Genomic DNA, 20,732 nt, shown 5'->3' with positions numbered 1-20,732 from the left:
AGCGTAAATGTTGTAATCTGTTTATATATGTGTGAGGAGACGTCTCGTGGTAGAAAAGATTTTGTCCACTGCACTTGTGGCAGTATCCAGCGGTCGATATACGAGGGTAAGTCAATTATTATCCCCAAAGTAGTTATAATGAAATAATAGTTGTAGTCAAATAGCAAACATAAAAGAATTCCATATTTCGTTATAGTCTCCTCGCGTTTCTACGCACTTGGTCCACCGTTGTACAAGCTTCCTAATGCCCTCATAAAAGAAGGTACTCGATTGAGCTGCGAGCCAGGAATGCACCGCTTCATTCACTGCTTCATCCGAGACAAATCGACGGCCGCTTAGTGCCTGTCTAGGCGCGCAGTCCGGAACCGCGCGACTGCTACGGTCGCAGGTTCGAATCCTGCCTCGGGCATGGATGTGTGTGATGTCCTTAGGTTAGGTAGGTTTAAGTAGTTCTAAGTTCTAGGGGACTGATGACCACAGATGTTAAGTCCCATAGTGCTCAGAGCCAATTGAACCAAGTGCCTGTCTGAGTAGACCAAACAAGTACAGTCAGAAGGGGCAAGATCGGGACTATATGGCGGTAGGCATCTCACTGTAACGTACACTGTTTATTTTTGTGCCTCTTTCCCTATAAAGTTCCAGTACTGGACCTTGTGCGTCCCAAAAAGTTTTCGTACGGATGGTTGGGTCTTGAACTTTTTCTTGCACGGTGAATTTGGATGTTTCTATTCCATACTCTGTCGTTTACTCTCCGGCTCGTAATGATGGATCCATGTTCCGTCACCACTAATGATATTGTCCAAGAAGTCGTCCCCTTCGTTACCATAGCGATCCAAATGTTTTTTTGCAGATGTCCAAGCGCTTTTGTTTATGTAACTGTGCGAGTTGTTTTGGGACCCATCTTGCACAAACCTTATGAAACCAAAGTCTGTTGTGGATGATTTCGTAGGCAGAACCGTGACTAGTTTGCAGACGATGTGCAACTTTGTCACGTGAAAGCTCAATGGTTTCTTCATTTGTGGCGGTAAACAGTCGTCCGGCGCCTTCGTCATGCGTAACACTTGTGCGACTACTTCGGAATATTTCAGTCCATTGGTAGATAATCCTTTGTAGCAAAACACTGTTCCCGTGCTATTCTGAAAGTCTTCAATGAATTTTGGCCTCTGATACGCCTTCCGACCACAAAAAACGGATCACTGAACGTTGCTGTTCTTTGGTGCAAATAGACAGCGGAGCAGCCATGATTAACAGCACAGCAGCGGTAACGAAACTAACTTATCAGCTTGAAAATTGTAAAGATATAACAACAAATAAATAAAGCATGCTTCATCAACGTAAAATGACAGCATTACCAAAATAAACAAAAATATAACTAAATCGCGGATAGTAATTGACTTACCCTCGTAAAAACGGGCCTGCAGAACGCATGAGAAGCATAGCTGGCCCAAAATGTTATATAAAGAAACGATGAAATGATATGGCCACTATTTGCATAATCTGTATGCCGATATAATGAGATGAATTGTCGTTATGCGGCCATTGCCTAGTTCAATTTGATCTAATGTCAAAGTATTAGGTTATCTATTGCCTTACGGCTGGAGAATAAGTGCATATCGCAAGAGTCTGTCTTGTAAAGGGCGATCAAAAACTTCCCGTTCGAAGGCCCTACAGTCCAGAGTCGGTATCCCAGTCAGGGCAAGTAGCCATGAGTACTGAGGCAATCATCCCACCGACGTACCAGGTTGAAGATACCCGTTTAGTGAAGAAATCCATAACTACCTGCTGCGCATCCTCCTTCAAGGCGTTGTTTAACGGATCGAAGACATGGTAATCGTGTGGGGAATGATCAAGACTATAGGGCGGGCGCTCGAGTCTCTTCCAGATAAGCTGGTGTAACTTCTGCTGTACGACATTTGCGATACGGGGACGTGCGTTATCATGAAGCAGCAACGCCCTTTGTCGCAGCTGGATTTCGACAGACATCCTCCTCCATTCTTTCTTCTCCGATAGATGTCTACCAGTGTTTGCCATTCGGCAGTGAAGGAAAGAATAACAACTCGTTGGTTCGTAGCATATACGCTACAGCAACGCCTTCAAACGGAACCATTTCGATCGCTCCTTATCTGTTGTCAGTTAGCGGTTATTTATGTTCAAATACAACCCTTCGAGTTTTCCAAATTCTAGTGGGTAGTTTCTGAGCTCAGTAATGAATGTGACTTCATACAGGGGTGAGACTAGGGTAGAAAGTTCGCACGTGAAAGGGGGGGAGATTTCGAGTAGAATTATTTGTTTTTTATTATTATGTAGGAAAGCTACCCCGCAAAGGCGATAGTATTCGAGGGAATACAATATTTCATGTTGCTCAGAATGCTACACCACGGCAGAAAGAAGAAGAAATGATAAATACGTTTCCTGGTTTGAAATAGAAAAGATGATTTCTCAATAAAAACCTCGCAACCTAGAATTTTTATCACTGAATATTTTTAGCATTGTATGTATTTTGGATTCATTCTAATAATCTAACTAAAGAGTAAAAGCGACCCATATCTAACGCTATTACAGTTACGAGCGAGTGGTAGATAAAAACATCCTATTAAATAATTTCCTTTCCCACTACAGCTTTATTTAATCAAAAATAAAAAGAAAACAAAAAAGTAAAGAGAACCTAAAGTTTGAATATCCAAGTTCGGGTTATCGTACGCATAAAAGGTTTATTAATGAAATAACAGCTACGGATTCACATAAATGGACCCTGTCGTAAGGAAACTGCGGATATTTTTCATGTTTTTATACCGAAATCAGGTTCATTTATATATCCGTAATACTTTTATGTAAACAGCAGTGAGGTCCGTAATATTCAGACTGAGTGGACTTAGGGTTTTATTTATTTATGTAAATTTGGTTACTAATAAAAAAGTAAGTTCAGGGACTTTCAATGGTGTGTTATTGCAATAACAAGAGTGCAGGACTTAAGCTACTCTGTACGTTGGTTTAAAGCCGGCGTCGCCATACCAGATGCCCCAGAACATTAGCAGGCCACTGTTTACGATTGCTTCTTGTTCTTAATTTCTGTCGTGTGCATCCAACATTTGCTTTAAAGAGTAAACGTTACATTACTTTCAAAAAATGGCTCTGAGCACTATGGGACTCAGCATCTATGGTCATCAGTCCCCTAGAAATTAGAACTACTTAAACCTAACTAACTTAAGGACATCACACTACTTTCGTAAGTAATACAGTGCCAAGAAAACATTACCAGATATTATTTTAATCTTAACAGCATATTTGAACAAGTAAAACGACGCATTTTGCCTCTATAATGTTTTTTGTTATGTTTCGGACCAACAAGAGATATGTAATATAATGAGGCCGCTTTTATACTATAGCATTTTCGTTGATATATAATGACGAAACCGATGTTCGGTGTATGTCCTCATCCCGAAAATAATGAGTACATACACACAAGGCGAAAAAAGCCACAACACAGAAAAAAATGATGTAGAGTGATGAAGGTTCAGGAAGACTTTTGTCAGGTAACATATTTAAGCGATTAACACCGCATGATCACAAGTTAATGCAAGCTTTAGATGAGCCATTGCAAATGTGAAATGCTGGTACATTACCAACCAATGTAACCGCAAGAATGTTGAATGCAAGTATGCAGATGTGCATGCATAGTATTGTACCGGTGCCGAATGTCAGCTGGAATGGAGTTTCGTACCTATTGCACTTAGTTGGTCAATACAGGGACGGTGAAGGCTGTTTGTGGATAACGCTGGGGTTGTCGTCCGATGGTGTCCCTTATGTGCTCGATTGGAGACAGATCTGGGCAAAATGTTGACAGTCTGTAGAGCTTGTTTAGCTACAACAGCTCTATGTGGGCGAGCATAATCCAGCTGGAGAAAAGCCCGTCGAAGGATGTTCATAGTACAACAACAGTTCGAATCACCTGACTGACATACAAATTTGTAGTCAGGGTGGTTGAGATCACCTCGAGAGTGCTCTTGCTGTCATACGAAATCGCATTCCAGACCGTAACTCCAATAGTAGGTACATTTTGTCTAGCACGCAGAAAGATTGGTTACAGGCCCTCGACTGGCCTCCTCCTAATTAACATACGACTATCACTGGCGTCGAGGCAAAACCACCTTCCATCAGAAAACACGACAGATCTCCACCCTGCCCTCCAATGAGCAATCGCTTCACATCACTGAAGTCAGAAATGACGGTGGTTTGGCTACAGGGCGTCTGGCTCGGAGCTCTCCCTGAAGTAACCGATTTGGAACATTTCATTGTGTCGCTGTGCTCCCAACTGCTGCACAAATTGCTGCTCTAGATATAATACGATGCGCCAGAGCCATAAGCAAATACGTATCACGTGGCCCTCCACAATCCGGTTTTCTTGTGACTATACACTCCCGTGACCACCGCTGCCGCTGTAGCTTGGCTACATTCCTGCCAAGTCTTTCTACAATATCGCAGAAGCTTCTCGTAGTCCTGTCACACGATAACTAACGCTCACGAACGTTGCACTTACTTAATACAAAACCGATTCGCTACTAGCGCCGCTCTTATGCGACATGTCCGAAAGAACAAATGGTTTAAATGGCTCTAAGCACTATGTGCCTTAACATCTGAGGTCATCAGTCCCCTAGACTTTGAACTACTTAAACCTAACTAACCTACGGACATCACACATATTCATGCCCGAGGAAGGATTCGAATCTGCGACCGCAGCAGCAGCGTGGTTCCGGACTGAAGCGCTTAGAACCGCTCGGCCACAGCGGCCGGCCTGAAAGAACAGACACCCGCATTCATATAACTGATTCACCTAGATTGAAAATGAATTCACAACCTTCAGGGCCGGCCGGAGTGGCCGTGCGGGTCTAGACGCTACAGTCTGGAAACGAGCGACCGCTACGGTCGCAGGTTCGAATCCTGTCTCGGGCATGGATGTGTGTGATGTCCTTAGGTTAGTTAGGTTTAATTAGTTCTGAGTTCTGGCGACTGATGACCTCAGAAGTTAAGTGGAATAGTGCCCAGAGCCATTTGAACCACTTGAATAACCTTCAGTGAGGATCTTCCAACCTCCAGCAGGGATCTAAAATTGGCGAGCATGAAGAACATACACGGGGTTGCAAGTAGGTGGCACTAGGTGGGAATGTGGGTTGGACAGGGAGCGTGCGTCGATAGTCCGTGTATTTATTATAAACGCTGTGTACAGATAGCGCAAAGATTATCGCAACTGCCGAGTAAGAAGGAGATCCCGAGTTCGAGTCCCGATCGGGAACACATATTCATTCCTCGTCGCCGATTCCACATAAAGTCTCAATGCAGATGATACCGTCGGTTCGTTCCCTTACCTTTCCTTTCTCCTCCCTCCACCTTCAATTTACACAATATGTATCACAGCTGCGGAATCCGCGTGGTGTCTATTCGTTCGGACATGTCTGAAAGAACAGACACCATCTACATCTACATCTACATCTACATTGATACTCCGCAAGCCACCCAAAAGGTGTGTGGCGGAGGGCACCTATACGTGCCACTGTCATTACCTCCCTTTCCTGTTCCAGTCGCGTATGGTTCGCGGGAAGAACGACTGTCTGAAAGCCTCCGTGCGCGCTCTAATCACTCTAATTTTACATTCGTGATCTCCTCGGGAAGTATAAGTAGGGGGAAGCAATATATTCGATACCTCATCCAGAAACGCACCCTCTCGAAACCTGGCGAGCAAGCTACACCGCGATGCAGAGCGCCTCTCTTGCAGAGTCTGCCAATTGAGTTTATTAAACATCTCCGTAACGCTATCACGGTTACCAAATAACCCAGTGACGAAACGCGCCGCTCTTCTTTGGATCTTCTCTATCTCCTCCGTCAACCCGACCTGGTACGGATCCCACACTGATGAGCAATACTCAAGTATAGGTCGAACGAGTGTTTTGTAAGCCACCTCCTTCGTTGATGGACTACATTTTCTAAGCACTCTCCCAATGAATCTCAACCTGGTACCCGCCTTACCAACAATTAGTTTTATATGATCATTCCACTTCAAATCGTTCCGTACGCATACTCCCAGATATTTTACAGAAGTAACTGCTACCAGTGTTTGTTCCGCTATCATATAATCATACAATAAAGGATCCTTCTTTCTATGTATTCGCAATACATTACATTTGCCTATGTTAAGGGTCAGTTGCCACTCCCTGCACCAAGTGCCTATCCGCTGCAGATCTTCCTGTATTTCGCTACAATTTTCTAATGCAGCAACTTCTCTGTATACTACAGCATCATCCGCGAAAAGCCGCATGGAACTTCCGACACTATCTACTAAGTCATTTATATATATTGTGAAAAGCAATGGTCCCATAACACTCCCCTGTGGCACGCCAGAGGTTACTTTAACGTCTGTAGACGTCTCTCCATTGATAACAACATGCTGTGTTCTGTTTGCTAAAAACTCTTCAATCCAGCCACACAGCTGGTCTGATATTCCGTAGGCTCTTACTTTGTTTATCAGGCGACAGTGCGGAACTGTATCGAACGCCTTCCGGAAGTCAAGAAAAATAGCATCTACCTGGGAGCCTGTATCTAATATTTTCTGGGTCTCATGAACAAATAAGGCGAGTTGGGTCTCACACGATCGCTGTTTCCGGAATCCATGTTGATTCCTACATAGTAGATTCTGGGTTTCCAGAAATGACATGATACGCGAGCAAAAAACATGTTCTAAAATTCTACAAGAGATCGACGTAAGAGATATAGGTCTATAGTTTTGCGCATCTGCTCGACGACCCTTCTTGAAGACTGGGACTATCTGTGCTCTTTTCCAATCATTTGGAACCTTCCGTTCCTCTAGAGACTTGCGGTACACGGCTGTTAGAAGGGGGGCAAGTTCTTTCGCGTACTCTGTGTAGAATCGAATTGGTATCCCGTCAGGTCCAGTGGACTTTCCTCTATTGAGTGATTCCAGTTGCTTTTCTATTCCTTTGACGCTTATTTCGATGTCAGCCATTTTTTCGTTTGTGCGAGGATTTAGAGAAGGAACTGCAGTGCGGTCTTCCTCTGTGAAACAGCTTTGGAAAAAGGTGTTTAGTATTTCAGCTTTACGCGTGTCATCCTCTGTTTCAATGCCATCATCATCCCGGAGTGTCTGGATATGCTGTTTCGAGCCACTTACTGACTTAACGTAAGACCAGAACTTCCTAGGATTTTCTGTCAAGTCGGTACATAGAAGTTTACTTTCGAATTCACTAAACGCTTCACGCATAGCCCTCCTTACGCTAACTTTGACATCGTTTAGCTTCTGTTTGTCTGAGAGGTTTTGGCTGCGTTTAAACTTGGAGTGGAGCTCTCTTTGCTTTCGCAGTAGTTTCCTAACTTTGTTGTTGTACCACGGTGGGTTTTTCCCGTCCCTCACAGTTTTACTCGGCACGTACCTGTCTAAAACGCATTTTACGATTGCCTTGAACTTTTTCCATAAACACTCAACATTGTCAGTGTCGGAACAGAAATTTTCGTTTTGATCTGTAAGGTAGTCTGAAATCTGCCTTCTATTACTCTTGCCAAACAGATAAACCTTCCTCCCTTTTTTTATATTCCTATTAACTTCCATATTCAGGGATGCTGCAACGGCCTTATGATCACTGATTCCCTGTTCTGTACATACAGATTCGAAAAGTTCGGGTCTGTTTGTTATCAGTAGGTCCAATATGTTATCTCCACGAGTCGGTTCTCTGTTTAATTGCTCGAGGTAATTTTCGGATAGTGCACTCAGTATAATGTCACTCGATGCTCTGTCCCTACCACCCGTCCTAAACATCTGAGTGTCCCAGTCTATATCTGGTAAATTGAAATCTCCACCTAAGACTATAACATGCTGAGAAAATTTATGTGAAATGTATTCCAAATTTTCTCTCAGTTGTTCTGCCACTAATGCTGCTGAGTCGGGAGGTCGGTAAAAGGAGCCAATTATTAACCTAGTTCGGTTGTTTAGTGTAACCTCCACCCATAATAATTCACAGGAACTATCCACTTCTACTTCACTACAGGATAAACTACTACTAACAGCGATGAACACTCCACCACCGGTTGCATGCAATCTATCCTTTCTAAACACCGTCTGTACCTTTGTAAAAATTTCGGCAGAATTTATCTCTGGCTTAAGCCAGCTTTCTGTACCTATAACGATTTCAGCTTCGGTGCTTTCTATCAGCGCTTGAAGTTCCGGTACTTTACCAACGCAGCTTCGACAGTTGACAATTACAATACCGATTGCTGCTTGGTCCCCGCATGTCCTGACTTTGCCCCGCACCCGTTGAGGCTGTTGCCCTTTCTGTACTTGCCCAAGGCCATCTAACCTAAAAAACCGCCCAGCCCACGCCACACAACCCCTGCTACCCGTGTAGCCGCTTGTTGCGTGTAGTGGACTCCTGACCTATCCAGCGGAACCCGAAACCCCACCACCCTATGGCGCAAGTCGAGGAATCTGCAGCCCACACGGTCGCAGAACCGTCTCAGCCTCTGATTCAGACCCTCCACTCGGCTCTGTACCAAAGGTCCGCAGTCAGTCCTGTCGACGATGCTGCAGATGGTGAGCTCTGCTTTCATCCCGCTAGCGAGACTGGCAGTCTTCACCAAATCAGATAGCCGCCGGAAGCCAGAGAGGATTTCCTCCGATCCATAGCGACACACATCATTGGTGCCGACATGAGCGACCACCTGCAGATGGGTGCACCCTGTACCCTTCATGGCATCCGGAAGGACCCTTTCCACATCTGGAATGACTCCCCCCGGTATGCACACGGAGTGCACATTGGTTTTCTTCCCCTCTCTTGCTGCCATTTCCCTAAGGGGCCCCATTACGCGCCTGACGTTGGAGCTCCCAACTACCAGTAAGCCCACCCTCTGCGACTGCCCGGATCTTGCAGACTGAGGGGCAACCTCTGGAACAGGACAAGCAGCCATGTCAGGCCGAAGATCAGTATCAGCCTGAGACAGAGCCTGAAACCGGTTCGTCAGACAAACTGGAGAGGCTTTCCGTTCAGCCCTCCGGAATGTCTTTCGCCCCCTGCCACACCTTGAAACGACCTCCCACTCTACCACAGGTGAGGGATCAGCCTCAATGCGGGCAGTATCCCGGGCAACCACAGTCGTAGTCCGATCAGGGGATGCGTGGGACGAGCTGGCCGTCCCCGACAAACCCCCATCCCGACCCCCACAGTGATGCCCATTGGCAACAGCCTCAAGCTGTGTGACCGAAGCCAACACTGCCTGAAGCTGGGAGCGAAGGGATGCCAACTCAGCCTGCATCCGAACACAGCAGTTGCAGTCCCTATCCATGCTAAAAACTGTTTTGCTAAGAACGTCTGAACTAATCTACAGAGAGCGCAAACAAATCGACAAAATTTAAACGGTTATTAAAATACAAGATTGCCTTGTAAATGCAGTAATGCTGCTACTTGCGCACTGCTGACACTGCTCGGCGGCGGAAGGAGACTAAGCGAAATTACACTATTCAGGTACTAAAACACGATGCTACACTCTCAAATACTATAATACGCCCGAAATTTATGAATTAAACAATGCAAGAACCAAAAACACGCAAAGAAATTAAGAATTAAACTATGTAACAAATGAGTGAGCTAGGAGTATACGACTTGCTGCTCAGCTGCTTATCCAACGGCGGCAGGGGGCACACTGACTGCGACCAACCGACACTGGCCGTTCAAAACAAAACAGTAGACAAACGACTACGCGAATTTACACTATTCAGGTACTAAAACGCGATGCTACAACTCTCAAATACTATAATACACCCGAAATTTATGAATTACACAATGCAAGTACGAAAAACACGCAAAGAAATTAAGAATTAAACTATGTAACAAACGAGTGAGCTAGGAGTATACGACTTGCTGCTCAGCTGCTTATCCAACGGCGGCAGGGGGCACACTGACTGCGACCAACCGACACTGGCCGTTCAAAACAAAACAGTAGACAAACGACTACGCGAATTTACACTATTCAGGTACTAAAACGTGATGCTACAAGTCCCAAATACTATAATACGCCCGAAATTTATGAATTAAACAATGCAAGAACCAAAAACACGCAAAGAAATTAAGAATTAAACTATGTAACAAATGAGTGAGCTAGGAGTATACGACTTGCTGCTCAGCTGCTTATCCAACGGCGGCAGGGGGCACACTGACTGCGACCAACCGACACTGGCCGTTCAAAACAAAACAGTAGACAAACGACTACGCGAATTTACACTATTCAGGTACTAAAACGCGATGCTACAACTCTCAAATACTATAATACACCCGAAATTTATGAATTACACAATGCAAGTACGAAAAACACGCAAAGAAATTAAGAATTAAACTATGTAACAAACGAGTGAGCTAGGAGTATACGACTTGCTGCTCAGCTGCTTATCCAACGGCGGCAGGGGGCACCAGGAGTTCATATGACAAATACGACTTTATTCTAGATGTTGTTCAACATTTACGAACGCTAAAGGCATCCTTACAGGGGAGAGAGGAACGTATTTCTGATGCGGTGCACAGTGCAGCTTCCATAAGATATTTAGATTGTGTCGGAAAGAACTTAAGACTAAAATATTCACTCATTTTAAATTTCTACTAATTTCAGATGAAAACGGAAGATAAGTTTCGAAAAGTTCACTTCTGGGAAAAAAAAATAATCTGCAGCACCTGGAAGGAGTTGTGCAACACAAACGAAAGTTGGTATGCGTGTTTCTACATCTGAAAAATGATGTCTATTCATACGTGACGCCAGTCATGTAACAATGGTTCTAGGAGCGCCACTAAGAGAATGCTAAACAGGTTTGCTTTAAATACACGCCGTAACTGTCGTGAGCGTTACTTAACTTTGGGATTTGACGTGGTGAGTAGATGTTACTGAGGAAAGCTTTTAAGGTGACAAAGATGCCATTATCAGCACCTCACTGAGTTTGAACGAGGACGTGTAACAGGGCCACGAGAAGCTGGATCTTCCTCCTACGATACTGCAGAAGGACTTTGCAGGAATGTAGCCACTGTACATGATTTCTGGGAACGAATGTCATGAGAATGTAAAGTCTCAAGAAGACCCAGCTCTGGACGGCCTCGTGGCACTACCTAAAGGGAAGACCATAGTGTTCGGGTACGGCTCCGGGGCATCCCACTACACCTACAGCAGCAGTTTGAGCAACAGTTGGCAACACATGGACACAACGAAACGTTACAGATCGGGTACTTCAAGGACAGCTCAGAGCCAGAAGCCCTGTACAGTGCATTTCATCGACCCCGAACTATTACTTTATACGACTTCAGTTGTGTGAAGCGAGAGCTTATTGAAGGTCAGGGTGGAGGTCTGCTGTGTATCCTAATGAAAGCTGGTTCTGCCTCGGTGGCAGAGATGGTCCTGTGTTGTTTAGAAGGATGACAGTTGAGGGCCTGCAACCAACTCATCTCCTTGTTAGACACACACAATACCTGCACCTGAGTTATGGACTGGGGTGCGATTTCGTATGACAGCATGGGTACTCTCGTAGTTATCCCACGCATTCTAACTGAAAATTTGTTAGTCAGTCTTGTAATTTGACCTGTTGTGCTCCCATTCGTGAAGAGCATTCCAGGGAGTGTTTTCCAACAGGATAATGCTCGTCTACATGCCGCTGTTGTAAGCAAGTTCTGCTAGTTTGATCACCAGATCGGTCTCCAACCGAGCACATATTGAACAACAGCTCTAGTGTCAGCCACAAACATCACTAACCACCGCTGTAATGACCGACCAAGTCCCAAATGCATGAAACTCCATCTGACAGCTAGCATCCTGCACCGGCCCAACAAAATGCATGCACATTTGCGTTTCACATTCTGATGCTAACATCGGTTATTAGTGTGCTAGGACTTCACATTTGCAATGGCGTATCTCGCGCCTGTGATCTTACAATGTTAATAACTTATGTATGTTAGCTGTCAAATGTATTCCCGAAATTTCATCACTCTAGCTTCATTATTTTCTGCTGTTGTGATTTTTTTCCATCTGTGTAATTAGACTTAATGAAAAAATATACGGCATATTAAGTGATCTGAAGACAACCGAACATACAGTTTCATTCTCTGCTGTTGAGAGTTTGTGGGATCGTTTTCATGTTTCTGCACCAATTATGAATAATTCTACACGTGTAGTACTGAAGTTACAAGAACCGTAAGAAGTCTAAGAAATAAAACAACTGAAACGAAGTTGCTGTTCTACTACGAAATTTTGGAAGAAGCTTCCAAACAAAAAAAAAAAAAAATACAGATTAATGAAAGATAGTGCCGCCGGACCAGTCTTTAGTTTACTCGTGTGTAGATCACCGTCGTCAGCAAGACCATGGAATCTAACATCGATCTGATCTGATGAAATTTTAGGTGAACTTGTGCAAAATGCACTCACCAGTTATCAGACAGATTCCGAACATATTCGAAAAATCATAGGAAAGTAAATAAAGTATTTCTTCATTAACATTAACTGTTAGTCTCTAAAAATGCGTCTGTCTTCGAATCTATTCCATAAGTTCGTGACTATAAAAGTCAAGGTTTGTGGCCACCTTTTCTGCTTAGCAAAGATCATTCCCAGTATCTAGCAGTTTAGTTATCATGAGGAGGACAGCTGTAAAGAAAGTTGAAATATCGGTTATAAAGTTGTTTTAGTGTTTCATAACGACGCAGATCACAACCAAATAGATTTTGTTGAAAAATGACTGTAAAAATGTTATGTCACACGAAGAAATTAGCACTACCGACAGGTGATCTCAAATTCACATTCCTAGATTTCCACAGTGGTTTCCACACAGTTCTTCACAAGTGACTTCTAAAAAAACTGTGTACCTACGAAGTATAATCTCAGATGTGCGACTGAGATTATAACTTCCTACTGAAAATATCGTAGTTCGTAGTAATTAACAGAAAGTCAAAGCGTAAAACAGAATTGATATCTGGCGTTTCCTAAGGAACTGTTATAGGCCCACTGCTGTTACTAATCTGTGCAGGGTGTCTCATAAAACACCGACAAGCCTTAGGTACAGTCCAGTAAACATAGGCTCTAAAATGCATACCTCAAGAGCTATGAGCACTTGTTCATCTTCGATACTATGAAATAGATCTCTTCTACTGCAAGGACCATGCTTTCCATATTTTGGGAGGAGCTAGAAGGGACCAAACGAAAAACAAGTATCCAGGAAATGTGGAGTCTAAAATACATACTTCAAGAGCTATGATCACTTGTCCATCTTCTCTTTTGTGAAACACATCTCTTCTACTGAACAAGTGCCCATAACTCTGAAAGTATGCATTTTAGAGAATATGCTAACTATATTTTTTCTTGTTTTGGTGTAAGGAGCCTGTCCCTGAAGCTTGTTGGTGTTTTTTAGGGACACACAATATGAAAGGTTCAGGAGACAATTTGAGCAGCCCTCTTAGTTGTTTGCAGATGATGCTGTTGTTTAAGGTCTAGTAAAGTCATCAGAAGAACAAAAATCAATTGAAAACTGATTTATACAAAACATATGTACGGTGCGAAGAGCAGCAATTGAACCTAAACAACAATAATGACAGGACATTCACATGAGTACTAAAAGGAATCCGTGTCATTTCGGTTACACGATGAATTACACAAACATAAAGGCAATCGATTGAAACTAAATACTTGGGGATTTCAAGTACGAATAAGTTAAATAACAACGATGACGTAGATGATGTTGTGGGGAATGGAAACCAGACTACGATTTATTGACAGAACACAGAAAATACAAGTCTTCTATGGGGACTGCCTACACTACGCTTGTGCGAACTCTTCTTAAGTGTTGCTGCAGCATTATGTGATCCGTATCACATAGGATTAACTGAGCACACCGAAAAAGCACAAAAAAGTCAGCTCGTCTTCTACTAGCGCAAAATATGGGTGAACCGACGGCTATGATACGCTATTTGGATTGGTAGTCATCGACGCAAAGAAGTTTCGCTTGGCATCGATATGTCTTCACAAAATTTTAATCACCACCTTTCTCCTCTGAATGCCAATATATTTTATAGGAGCCCACCCATTCAGGGGGAAATGATTGCCATTATAAAATAAATCAGAGCTCGAACAGAAAGTTTTAAGTGAGCGGCTTTCCAGCACGCTGTTAGGGAGTGGGATGGTAGAGAAATAGCCTGAAGGTGATTCGATGAATCCTCTGTCAGGCACTTAATTGTGAATTGCACAGTAGTCGTTTTGAGGTAGATGTTGATTTTAGCAAATTATTGTGTTTCAACAATATCAGCAGTAAGATCATTTCTCAGAATATGAACATTATGGTTCAAATGGCTCTGAGCACTATGGGACTTAACTTCTGAGGTCATCAGTTCCGTAGAACTTAGAACTACTTAAACCTAACTAACCTAAGGACATCACACACAGCCATGCCCGAGGCAGGATTCGAACCTGCGACCGTAGCGGTCGCGCGGTTCCGGACTGTAGCGCCTAGAACCGCTTGGCCACTCCGGCCGGCAATATGAACATTAGTTCGGTGTCACAATTACCGATGAAAATTTTAATTTTTTTTGGTTAAAAAATAAAAGACCCGATCGTCAATCTTCCTTCTTCTTATTCAAGTCTCGTTTCTACGAGTTTGTATCATCCACTGCACGACGAATTTTACTGTGGAGTAATAATACCTTTAAGTCATTTCAGACTTTATTCAAGTAGTTGAATTTGTAGCCCTATACTTCGGTAATAATGAAATCTTGTATGTCTATTTAGCCTCTTAAATCACGTGAAAGTAGTCAGTTTGACGACTCAACGATAGGGCATAAGCGCCCTATCGAATTCACATACGCACATTCATAAGTCGAACCTGCAATCTATGGTTTTAACGAAATCCGAGTTTGGTTCTTATTAGTGTGGAAACTATTTCTTCGCAGTTAATAGTTGACAATAATACCCTTTTGTGTCACCAAGTTTACTGCTTTCAACGACGACATACGGGAAAAACTCGTATCAGAAAAGAAAACCCTCTTGCAGAATTATTTTGTGCCACAAAAACAGTGTAAAGTTCAATGACTTGCTCTATTTGTTGTAACTATTTGTTTACTCTTCTTGCTAGCAATGTGTTATTTCCTTCCTTTGCCAAAATTTTACCTTGTTATTTGACTTTGTGATAGAAAAAATTAGCGTCCTAGGAAGGAGGTAATAGTACAAGTTATAGATGTACGAGGGACGTTCAATAAATAATGAAACACATTTTTTTCCTCTCCCGGTTTCTGTTGAAATATGCGGAGTTTGCTGTGGGACATCGTGGAATATTCCCGCTTCAGCCTCATAGTTTCACGAAGTTCCGATTGGTGGCAGCGCTATAAGTAGCTATGGCATCTGCAACGGGGGTGCGTTCCAAGATGACAGCAGTAATTTGATTTCTTTTGCCGAGAAATCAGAGAATTGTAGATATTCGTAGGCGTTTGTAGGATTTCTACGGAAATCTGGCAGTGAGCAAATGCACGGTCTGTCGTCTGAGGCGTCTGTCATCGTCATAGTAAGATCACACAAACCTGTCCCTTCTCCCGCGTGCCGGCCGGCCGCACACAGTTGTGACTCTTGAAATGTTGGAACGTGCGGACACCCTTACTCGAGGTGATATACGGATCACAGTCAAACAAACTTTATGTCTCTGTTTATAGTGCTGACAAACTCGTCCACCAGTTAGCGTACTTAAAGGTGTGTGCTTACTGGTTTCCTCAGCCAACCTACAGCCGGGATCACACAGCTTCTGACTTCCATCTATTTGATCCGATGAAGGATGCACTCCGCGGTAAGAAGTACGAGGATGATGTGGCGGTTGTTGATGCAGCTAGACGTTGGATAGGACACCACTGGCTAGCGGAGTGAGACCATGCGGGCATACAGGCCTTCCCAGTAAGGTGCCGTAGCGCCGTCTCACTGAATTGAGATTATATGAAAATGGTATCTGTTCTTTCTGACATGTCCGAATAAACTCGGTAAGACTGTCAGCCGCGAGTCATGAGTGTAATGGGCAGGGGCACTACGAATGAAGTGTGTGGACATTAATCTGGGAATGTGGGTTTCACAGGGAGTGTGCAAGGGATAAATCCCTGCAGTCGCACTATCCTCCGTGCCCTCGGTGGCTCAGAGCGTCTCTGATGTAAGCAGGAGATCCCGGGTTCGAGTTCCAGTCGGGGCACATGTTTTCAACTGTCCCCGTTGATGTGTATCAACGCCTGTCGGCAGCTCAAGGTTTTGATTTAAGTATCACTTCATTCAGAATTCAGATTATGTTGACAAATAGTGTTTTGTAACCAAAGCAGTGGGGAATAATATGATGTCCTTGAATGCTGAACAAAACCAACCTTCTTTCAGAAAAATTACGTGTTGTGTTACTTATTGAACTCCTCTCGTATGTAAATGGGAATACACAGTCATCAAAGATGTGTCGATTGGCATATCGATGAATTGTTTGAATAACACAAACGTTTGTGAATAAGCCAATGGTATATTCACAAATACATATAAAACAATTTACGGAGAGCAGTTCCAAAAAGATCGTAGGACGAAAGCGGTTAGGCTGCAAGGCGTGTAGTATTTGAACATAAACGGCTGCTTACGTTCACCGCATGTGAGCGGCTGCTGCTGGGTGAAGCCATATAGCCACATCGTCTGAAGGCGTATCCCAGATGCAACGTGAATGGAGCCACATGCCAGTCGGCAGCACTGCCTGCAGTCACCTCCCTTCCGCTACTCCCCCACCCCCTCCCCTCACACGCCCCCACAGCCCACCTCAGAGGCTGAATTCTGATTCTCGGAATCGGATTTTCCCCTCTCCCGTCTAAATTCGCTCTTCGCCTCAGCATGCGAGGCTAGAGTCGTGCATTTCCGTGTACTGTTCACGAAGAGAGGCACACAAAATACATCAAAGACGGTATCTAAATTTTCCTTGGGTGAACCTAAGGCAACATACTTTCTGTTTCTTTGCCCACACAAAGTAGCTCACTGACGTGAGTTACCGTTCCTGTTGCGGGACAGTTCTATGTACAAACGAAGTAAGTTCATAAAGCAAATGAATTTTTTCCCTTTTTTGGAAAGAAGTTTATTTATTCGTCTACTTCAAATTAATCTCGTTCAAAATAATTCCAATCAGATGTTATACATTGATGCGAGACGTTTCTTCAGTCTCCGAAACATTTCTGGAACTGTATCTTTGGGATAGCGGAAACAACAACATCTGTGGTTTGTAAAACGACGGTTTTTAAGGTTTTATTTATTTTTCAGAACAGAAGAAAGTCTGCTGGGGTTATGTTTGGCGAGTTTTGTACAAAAATTCACGAACAGGCAATGAAATGTGAGCAAGTACGTAAGGTGTTACAAAGACCATGAATAAATCCGGGCGTTATTTTCTGAATTTCGTCACGCGAACGGCATTGTACTTGGAGGTGGTACCCTTATTGATTGTTTAGTCTTGTGAAAAGAACTCGTAGTTCACTGTGTTGTTAAAATATATGACCTTAACCGTCACATTTAACTGCACTTGTCGAGCTTCTTCTGGCTTGGATGCAGAATGCTTCCATTGGATCCGCAAATCCTTGTTTTGCCACATGTTCTGACACATTGAAGTAGTTCTGCATGATAGATGGCTTCATGTAGCTATTCCTAACCATCTTGCTTTCGCTGCTGCTTCTTATTCAGAATTCAAAAATTTTGGAACAAATTTTGCAGTGACATGTTTGATGTACAAAACATCCACATATTTACGCAGGGCATGAGGCAACATAAAGAGCAATTGTGATTCTGGTTCATAATAATTCCTGTCCTTCACGATTTCATCGGTTGATGGCGTGCTGCGTGCTAGGGACTTCAGCCACTTGTCATCTTCGTTACGACATTTATCGGAACACTTATATCGATCGTAATTCCTTTTTTTTTTTTTGGTTTACTCATAGAAGAGCCACCAAATGCAATATTTAACATCTACAAAGCTTTGCATCTTTTACCCAGTTTTGGTAGTAAAATTTAATACAGATGTTCTTATACTTTTTACGCAAAATAAATAATTGTCGATACTACCAAAACACACGTAACTGTTTTGACACCTGACAGCAGACCATATATCCGATTGCCTACCACTGCGCCGATACGTTTCACGTATGTTTACCAACACAACAACGAAAAGAATTGAGCGAATCGGACAAATACAATATGCTAAATTACATAATTCTCGTTTCATTTCGAATATTTTCGTATATTGGTGTTGAGCTTTAATGCATAGCCATTCTTAAGGGTGTACGAGTTGTTATTACTTCTCTCTGTCAGAGTACCCGTAAACGTTCTCGTAGTGATTGTGCAGAAGTCTGTTTTACCAACATTATACGAATACTATCATTAAAGCATGGTGGACCTTTGCTCCCTTTTATTGCTTTATTTTGAATATAAGTTGTCTATTTGGTTTATAACGTCTATTAACTTAAGTCACAATTTTCACATGGTCGCTGGATCTAGACTAAATATATACTCTTGGTCTTTTATGTAAGTTAACAATTACTCTCTATCAGTTCGACTAAACACAAATAATCTCCTATCTGTTGATATTTTTGCATTCGGTGTGTCCTGTAGAAGTGTCATTGTCGCTAACCACTTTCTTATTTGTGACACTGTGTTAAAGGCCGGTTTGTTTGTAGTCAAGTCCCTCTGACCAGTCAGTGGCAGTTGGAGACGCATTTTTCAACATTATCTCGCAAAAAGACTCGTTTGTTTGTCGGACTAGTTCGCGGTAGCTGTAAGACAAATTTTTCAGCATTACCTCGCAAGCCTGCCCTACAGCCGATAACGCGTCGGATCATTTTCCCTTCGTCCAGAACATTGTCAGTTTCACAGAACGTTTTGTTTCCCTCTTTCGTTTTTTAACTTTTATTTTTATGTTCGTGTCTGAATCTGTGCCGCCATTTGGCTAGAGAACACAGCCACATGTACTGAGTGTCCTAAAGGCATGGGAAGGCACTTGATGTTAATGACTAGTCACTTTCCGAGAGAGCTCAGAAGTGCATGCCGAAGTGTGGATGCCACGTGTTGCCACCCACAATTATTCTGATGTAATTGGTGCTGGATTCATCAATCGTGCAAGGCTATCGACAGCATCTCATAAATACGCGATCAAGCAGAAGTCGGGTGATCGGTATGGGCGTGGAGGTCCCGGCAGCAGGACAGTGGGGAGTAATTACCACTAACTGAACACATCATCATTCATTCCGTTTCTTCGATTTTTATATCTAGTAGTCACTACATTAGCCGACCGTTTAAAAGTTCAATGATCTGAGATACCAGCAGAACCCTAAAGAAGAGTCTACAGAAGGGGTCGAAATACTCAGCATTCTAGAGATTTGAATAGGAGTATAACGAGGCCTAACAATTTTGATTTTAGGAGCTATGTGAACACAGCTCAGAAGCCAAGTGATCCGTCTTCTATGTGGAATCTATCTTGGTGATGCGCAGGATACACAGATCCATGGGGCAATTGCAACATACTGCTCTACCTGCTCGATACAACTGAAACCTGGATTCAGGGAACCATGCTACACGCCACCACGGCTGCATGGTCCTGAGGCGATGTTCGGGGATCCGGCCGTTGTGGCCGAGCGGTTCTTTGCGCTTCAGTCCGGAACCGCATTGTTGCTACGGTCGTAGGTTCGAATCCTGCCTCGGGCATGGATGTGTGTGGTGTCCTTAGGTTAGTTAGGTTTCAGTAGTTCTAAATCTAGGGGACTGATGACCTCAGATGTTAAGTCCCATAGTGCTTAGAGCCATTTGAACCATTTTCTGATGTTCGGAGATCTGTGACAGTCGACCTGTGATAGTCGACCTGTGATAGTCGACATGTGTCTTGGGCTGTTAGCAAAGTGACTGATAAATTCTATGTGGTGCATTTGAATAGAGTCCTTGTAGACAGGGATATCTTACGCCTCATGCGCAAATATTTGATGAGCTGACTGGTAGCAGATTATCTGTGTCGAACTGTCGCAGACATATGAAAAAACTGGTAAATTAATACTCACCCTGGTAAAAAGGATTGCGCCGAACCATTTCAATGCAAGAGTAATCGTGGCACCAGATTTTAAGCCATCCCCTGTTTGCAAAAGATCTGCTACTGCGTGGCAGCCTACCCCATCCGTCCCCTGTGACACGATGAGATATTTCAGTTTCTAAATTATCTATACGACCCACATGAAGAAAGAAAGAAATACTAAAATATGAAGAAATGTTTTATGAATGTTTTAATTATTACATTGGACACAACCTTTAAGGAAATTTGTTTAAATGTGGCAACTACGCCGGTCAACAAACTGATAAGAACAAGAACCGACGGATTCCTGTTAATGCCATGACGCAGCAAGACCTGGGAAGAAAGGAAGCTGCAGCAGCTAGATGAAAGAGGCATCCCTCTACACGGACTCTCGTTAACACCTGGCCACAATGAACTGCTTCAAGAGTCAAATTGTTTCCAATTTCCACTGTTGAATTAACTGAATTAGTTCGTAAGGTAAAAATGAAAGATCATTTAGAAAATCTAGACAATGAGAGACGATGTGACCTCTGGAGGTCGTAAGGTGCGATACTGAAAATAACAATGTAGACCTATGAAAGGTGATCTCTTCTCTAGTCTCCGACACAGTACGATCCATGCGTCTTGCAAC

Source organism: Schistocerca piceifrons, chromosome 2 (genome assembly GCF_021461385.2).
Source record: "Schistocerca piceifrons isolate TAMUIC-IGC-003096 chromosome 2, iqSchPice1.1, whole genome shotgun sequence".
In the NCBI taxonomy this organism is placed as follows: Eukaryota; Metazoa; Arthropoda; class Insecta; order Orthoptera; family Acrididae; genus Schistocerca; species Schistocerca piceifrons.
This window is presented reverse-complemented; position numbering follows the sequence as displayed.